The sequence below is a fragment of the Solanum stenotomum genome, chromosome 1 (genome assembly GCF_019186545.1).
Source record: "Solanum stenotomum isolate F172 chromosome 1, ASM1918654v1, whole genome shotgun sequence".
NCBI lineage: Eukaryota > Viridiplantae > Streptophyta > Magnoliopsida > Solanales > Solanaceae > Solanum > Solanum stenotomum.
Window position 1 is genome coordinate 94,862,536 of NC_064282.1, and position 7,603 is coordinate 94,870,138.

Sequence of the window (7,603 nt, forward strand, 5' to 3'; positions counted from 1 at the left end):
ATATATATATATATATATATATATATATATATTTATATTGACAAAATTTACATAAAGAAATTCGAAAAATATTTTGAATTTATAACAAAAACTAATTAACTCAAAATTATAACTATAACTTAAACTAAAGAAGATTAATAAAATATTTCAACTAAAATGTAAAATATTTTGACGATTTCCAAATATTTGTAAGGTAGCGTGATTGTAAAATGTACATATCTATTATAAAAAAAATAAAAAGAAAAATCATTAAAAGTGACAAACTTACCTTAAATACAACTTGAAAGTATTTTGAATTTCACAAGATTTATTAATTCAAAATTGTGACCCTCACTATCAAAGTATTAAAAATATAAAATCTTTTCGAGACAATTTTCGAATAATCATAAAATACACTAATTATACACATAACTATATAAATTTCATATTTATTATTTTGAAATTTATAAAAATGACAAAACTACTTAAAATGACTTGAAAATTATTTTTGAATTTTATAAAGCCAATTATTTCAAATTGTTTAGAATTTAGGAAGCTCGATGATCAATTTATATTGGGGAGGGTCAAAATTGGGTGTCAACATATACATTTAAATATACATTGGGTTTATATCGGGAAAAATGAGAATGAAAAGGGGTAAAGGCCCAAGGGAATTTCAGCAGGGTCCAAGATTTGTGGAATTTGGGCCAAAAGGCCCAAATTTGATTATTTCCTTTCCCTCTCTTATTTATTTTATAGTATTTGACTAACTTTATTTATTTTATGGTGTGATCTAATTAAATTCCCATAGTTAGCCATTTCACTTTTGTGTTCAAAATATAAACATTTATTTATACATATTTTATTACCTAACTTCCATTTCAATTTTGGTATTATCAACACTTAAATTACTTCCCTTTAGAATGATCCCCTTTAGTTTATTTCCCTTTTAAAAAATAATTAATTAGAAAATAATAGTAACAAATAAGTAGATAAAAAAAAATGAGTTATTTTACTTAGTTAATTTTTTTTAAAAAAATTAGTCAAAGTCATTTTAGTCAAATCGCTAGTCAACCGCAAGTTAGCGGACATTTCGAGGGCCTAACACCTTCTCGGAGTGTACATTTGAACTCGAACCCTTTTATTTTCAATTCATTTTATCTGTTTAGGTCTTTTGAAAACCTTAAATTTTTTCTTGATTTTTACTAAAAAATTAAATGGCGACTTTGTTCTTTTGGAAATTCGATTTCGCTTAAATCATAAGTTTAATCGATTTTTCGAAAACTTAGTCATTTTTCTTTTATATATATTTTCAAGTAAAATAGTTCTTATTGTGCTACCTTTGGAAAAGTCACAATCTTTCGGAAATGTCACAACCTTTGATAAAAGTCACAACTTTTCATAAAAGTCGCAACTTTTGATAAAAGTAACAATCCTTCATTTTCCATTCATACCTTTTATAACCCAATAGGCAGTTTGATGTATCTCACGGGTACTAGGCCTAACATAATGTACTCTGTGAGTTTAATCAGTAGGTACATGGAGAATCCCACATAAATGCATTTGTTTGCAGCCAAGAGAATTCTTCATTAGTTGCAAGGACCGAGAGACTTTGGGCTATTTTATAAGAAGAGTTAAAGGTCAAATCTTCTAGGGTATACTAACAGTGATTATGCTGGTGATTGAGATGACAAAAAAAGCACTTCAGGCTATGCTTTTACGTTCAGGTCCGGTGCTATTTCATGGTCAGCTAAGAAGCAACCAATTGTCACTTTGTCTACTATGGAAGTGGAGTTTGTTGCTGCAACTGCTTGTGCTTGTCAAGCTATTTGGTTTAGGAGACTTCTGGATGAGTTGAAATTCAAGGAATCAGAAGGTACCATGATCTTTAGTGACAACGATTCAGCAATTCAACTATCCAAAAATCCTGTAGTACTACATGGAAGAAGCAAGCACATTGATGTGAAGATTTATTTCTTATCATGAGATCTTAGCAATAATGAAACAATTGATCTGATTTATTGCAGGAGTGAAGATCAAGTTGTCGACATTTTCAACAAGGCCCTGAAGACGGAGTCATTCATGAAACTTAGAATGCAGCTAGGCATCGGCACAGTCAAAGATGTAAACTGACTGTTAGCAAACATCAGTTTAAGGGGGATCTATTGGAATTTTAGTCTGTTATTTTCCTCTACTAGTCTTTAGGAGTTGTGTTCTTTTTAAAGTTGTGTTAGTAGGAAGTTTTCTGATTTCTTGTAATTAGTGGAGTCATGTGTATGCTTCTTTTAGGATTCATTTGTTCTATTCTTTAGGACTAAGTTGGTTTATGTGGACTGATATGTGCCATCTTTTAGTGGAAATATTTCGTTGTGTTTGCCTATACATAGGCTGAGGTTATGAATGAAAGGATCAGTTTCCATCCATTGTTTTCTCTTTTACGCACCTCTTATTTTTCTTCTTCAGTTTCTAACAGTATTCAAGAGATTCTAATGTCATTGATATAATTTCTCGTTCTTCTAACACTCTATTTGAGATTATTAGAGATACTGGATTGTGAGGTAAGCTAAGTTAAATAGGGGTTCTAATCCATTTTGTATGGACTGATGTTATTGAACATTAAAGAATCCTTTCTGGCACATTACAATATGTCTGAGAGTCATTTGGTATGCGAATAAGGATAATAATTTTGGGATAAAACGATCTCATGGGATATCCTTGCTTATCCCATCCCTGATCATACCAAGCCCCTAAAATTGTCTCTCCAATTCTCTGATAATAATGTGTATTTGATAATTGCTTCTTGTGTAATTGCTACTAATTTGTGTAGATAAGTTTCTCAATAAACTCTGCATACTCTATAGAGCATAACTGTTGATGGAATCTATGTATCATTTTATACGAGATTGTGAAATACTAATGTGTGGACAAGAGTATCTAAAGATAACAGTGTGTGTTAAATAACTTAACTTTAAGGAATAACACATAATCAAGATGTCACAAATTCAAACTAAAGCGATATTTTGAGTTTAATGATGTTTGATGACAGAATTTGATGATTCAACTGTGCTTGTACAAAAACCAGTTAAATGCTAACCAAATTGCCCTTTCTCTACGCAGGACATATATATATACTATCTATCTATATATTTACCTTAAAAGCATTAACTCCTAATTTGAATGTTAAATTACTATAATATTCCTAACTTAGGTTGTGACTTTTTTGATGAATTGTGACTTTTCCGATAAGTTGTGACTTATTCCAAAGGGTTGTGATTTTTCGATGAGTTGTGACTTACCAAATAGTTGTGAATTTTTCAATAAGTTGTGAATTTTTCCAAAGGGTTATGATTTTTTGATGAGTTGTGACTTTCCAAATAGTTGTGACTTTTTCAATAAGTTGTGACTTTTCCAAAGGGTTGTTACTTCTCGAAAAGTTCATGACTTTTTAGATAAGACACAAAAAGCACTTCTTCATACCACAATTTGTTGACTTTAAATAGAGGGGCTTCCTCTCATTTTCCAACCACAATTTTTTTTAATCTTCTACTCTTCTTCTTCTTGCATTTTAATGTTTTTGTGTTTTATTATCGTTGAGTGAATTCGAAGCTTAGCGGAATATGATGTACCACTATTCAGATGAAGTAAATTGTTCTATCCTAAGAGGTTATATTTCATAACCTCGAGTACTTGAGGAAAATAATTTTAATAATTTAATAATTATTTTTTTTCTTAATATATACAACAGTATGTAATGTTCCAACATATAAAGTTAACATGATGTAGTCTAAATTCATTTGTTTTTATTAACAGTTTTTCTTATGATGTAGATATATGCTTCTGAATATCTTTTTCTAAAATTTAGAGAATTTTCACGATCTGTTTTTTTATGCTCAAGACAAAAGAATGACTTTATTTATCAATGCTACTTATGTGATTTAAATTTTCAGGAAGTTTGCTTCAAAATAGTTGTTACTATATAAACATTGCCCTTTTGTTTTACTTATTTACTATAGACGAAGAAAAGTTCATATGACTTGTCATAATACTAGTTGATGTTGGTGTTAGTTTAATTTTTATTATTTATTTAATAGCTAATTTTTATGAGATAAATATTCTCATTAATGAAAATATATATTTATATTTGGGCAGGTATTTGTATTTAAATTAAAGTATTATATATGTCACAAATGTATTATCAAGTTAACAAGATCTTCTAACTTCAAAAATATATTATTTTAAAATGTTCCGAGTAATTTTTTTTAAAAAATAACTCACAACAAATGTAAAAGTATGTGAATATACATGAATCATTTAAAATTTATCATTTACAAAATAATTTTTATATTCAGTTATATGGAATAAACATTTACATTTGGTCCCTACACTAAATTAAAATCTAATAACTATAAAAAATAGTAACATTAATTAGAAGTCCTATTTATTTATGTAAGTATAAATTTTATTACAAATTCAACTACTGCACATTAATTCTTTAGTTATTACATTATAAATTCTCTTAGTTATTACCAATTACTGCAAACCGTATTCAAAATCTTTTACATTCTTAGTTATAATATTATGAATTCTATTAGTATTACATTAATTATTTCTTTCACCTTTCCTTATATTAAATTTTGACCAATAATTTTTCATATTATTATACTGCCACTATATATGTGATAGCACAGTTTTGTTATTTTTCTTTTGACAAATTATGCTTGGTTGAATAAATTAAAAAATCATTTACAAGTATATAACTATATCTTTGTTGGGTGTAAGATGAACAAGTGATTATATATATGATTTCACAGATATAATATATTCTTTAATTTTAATTTTTAGCGCTTCCGGTTTAAAAAAAGAAAACTTTTCTGAGTTAACTATGGACAGTCAGATAACTATCTGTATATAAAATACAAATTTATATATAGAAAATAGTTCCAAAAGATAAAATGTGATTGTTCTCTCCACATATTCTTATGACATCTATACAGTTTACTGTGGAATACACGTGCAAAGCATAGCTGGTTATATTACAAGAAAAATACACAACAAATGTCGTCTATAAGGTAATTTTAGTGAGATACGACTAATTACATGATTGAACCTCATCAAATTGAAATATATATATATTATTGCATTTAACTAATAAAATTTTTCATTCACCATCTTCATAGGTTCGCGTGAAAAAGAAATATATATGACAATCCATATTGAACATTCACAGAATAATCTACAATATTATTTTGTGTTAAACTTATTATTGAAATCTTCACTTAAATAAGCAATACTGTTTACCATAACATATATTTTATGAATTGGTAATCACGTGCAATACACGTGTCAGAAAACTAGTATTTTACTATAAGTGGGAAGCTCCAAAGTAAAAAGTTGAATTATCATTTAGCCCCTTTACTAAATTAAAATTTGATTAATTATTTAATTAACTACAAATATTTTAATCACATAATGGTAGAATATTGCTTTTAGTCATTATCATAACAAAAGAATTTGGAAAGTTATGATTGATAAAATGTAACCGAAATTTTTTCTTCTGAAATAGCTACATTTTTCCTTCTAAATAGACTCTACTGTTTAATATTGAAGTAAAGAATTTGAAGAGGTGTCATCATCATCATATATATATTACTAAAAGTGTGAAGCTATGAAAAGTTAGTTACCATTTTACCCTTAGATTAATTTAAACATCTAATTAATAAATTATTAAATAATAACATTTTAATTATTATTATTTGAATTGTTAGTTATTTATTATAAAGACAATGAAAGAATCATTATATTTATTTTAATAGTATTTGACCTTTCAGTTTTCCATGTGACTTTTCATGTTTCTGTAATTTTTGTCCTATAAATTTAACTTTTCCAAGAAAGACTTTTACTTACTACTCCTACAATTCTTGGTGAAAGTAGTGAGATCCCTTATGCAGTCATGAGAATAAACAAGAATTCAACTATTGAAGCATTAAAGCTTGGTGTGTTAGTTTTATACTTATTTGTAATAATTAGAATTATAATAACACTTTTCTATCTCTCTTCATGTAGTTGAATTATTGTTTTGTTAGCAACTCTTTAATTTTTAATTTTGTTTGCTCAAATATTCAGTTTTCATTACAGAGACAAGAGCAAAAAAAAGTTCCTAATTGTCTTTGCTCATGTGTATCTTTTTTTTTTTTTTTTTGTTCTTTGTATTTATAATTTTACATATACATTAACTTTCATCTTTAAGAATGAATGTGATAAAATGTTTACTCTTTTTTCCTTTGGAAAAAAGTAAGAAGAAGGTGAAACATATAGCATTAGATTAATCGTGGATAAGTTATGTATGAAGAGAAAATTAAATTCTATATAAAAATAGTAGTTATGTTCATAAATATCCTGATTTACAAAATATAAATAATAAGACTTTTTGCACCTTAGTTTTAAATATTTATAGTTAACTAAAAAAAATTACTATAATATTTTGAACACATTCATTATAATTATCAAGAGATTCAAAAGGCAAAGTAAAAAAGTGGAAAGATTTTGTATTCCTTTCCCTCAAAGTTAATCTTACACCATTTTTGGTACAAAAAGTAAATAATCTCCTCTCAAGCTTTTAACTGAAGAAACATTAATATTGCACCACGATTTGCAGAGGATTAGTCTCATGCAATCTTTTGATCTTCTAACATTATTCTACCAACAAAAATGAACTTTTAACACTATCGAGAAATTTAATTTAGATAATTGTTATATTTTCCTTTTTGCTTTACAAACTTATTTTTTGACTTATAAATAGAGTTTATTTTATTAACCTCTTATATTATTATCTCGGTGCATTCACTTGGAGGTCATGAAATTGGAGTGTCACAATTAGTAGTAAGACAAAATAAGAAGCCTCAATTAGACATATTTTATAAAAAGAACTCAAATCATATTTTTTAATACTATTTTTTTTAAAAGAAATAATATACTCATTATACTGGTTACACGGGCAAAGCGCATTTCCAGAAACTAGTATTATATTATAAGTGGGAAGTCCCAAATTGAAAAGTTAAAAAGACCAAATAATGTCATTGTTGATTGAGCTATAATTATATTTATATTATAATTGGGAAATAATTTAAAAATATGAGATCTACAAGTTATCTTCTCACCTCTTTTTGTCTAATGTATTGAGGGAATCTATTGTTTTCTTGTGGCTTCTTCTTTTGCAAAATTATTCCTCTCACCTTATTTGATGACAAAAGAGCATCTGCTAAATGATTCCTTTTTCCCTAAATGAAAAATAATTACAAATTGCAAAATATTAAATTATTTCCCCCGTTCCATTTTATGTTGCATCGTTTGATTTGACATGGTGTTTGAGAAAAAAACACTTCTAAAACTTGTGGTTTAAAACAATTATTAGATATTTATGTGGCTGAAAATCATTTCATTAAAACTAAAAGAGTAATTTTAAAGTTGAATTATTTCTATCTATAGTAAAGTAACATTTTTTTTGGAACATAATAAATAATAAAAGGTAATTGTATCACGTAAAATAAGACGGAAGGAGTATGTTTTTTCCCTTGTGCCTATAAATTAGAACACACAAGTTAAGAGGGTATAGGATTTAGCAGGG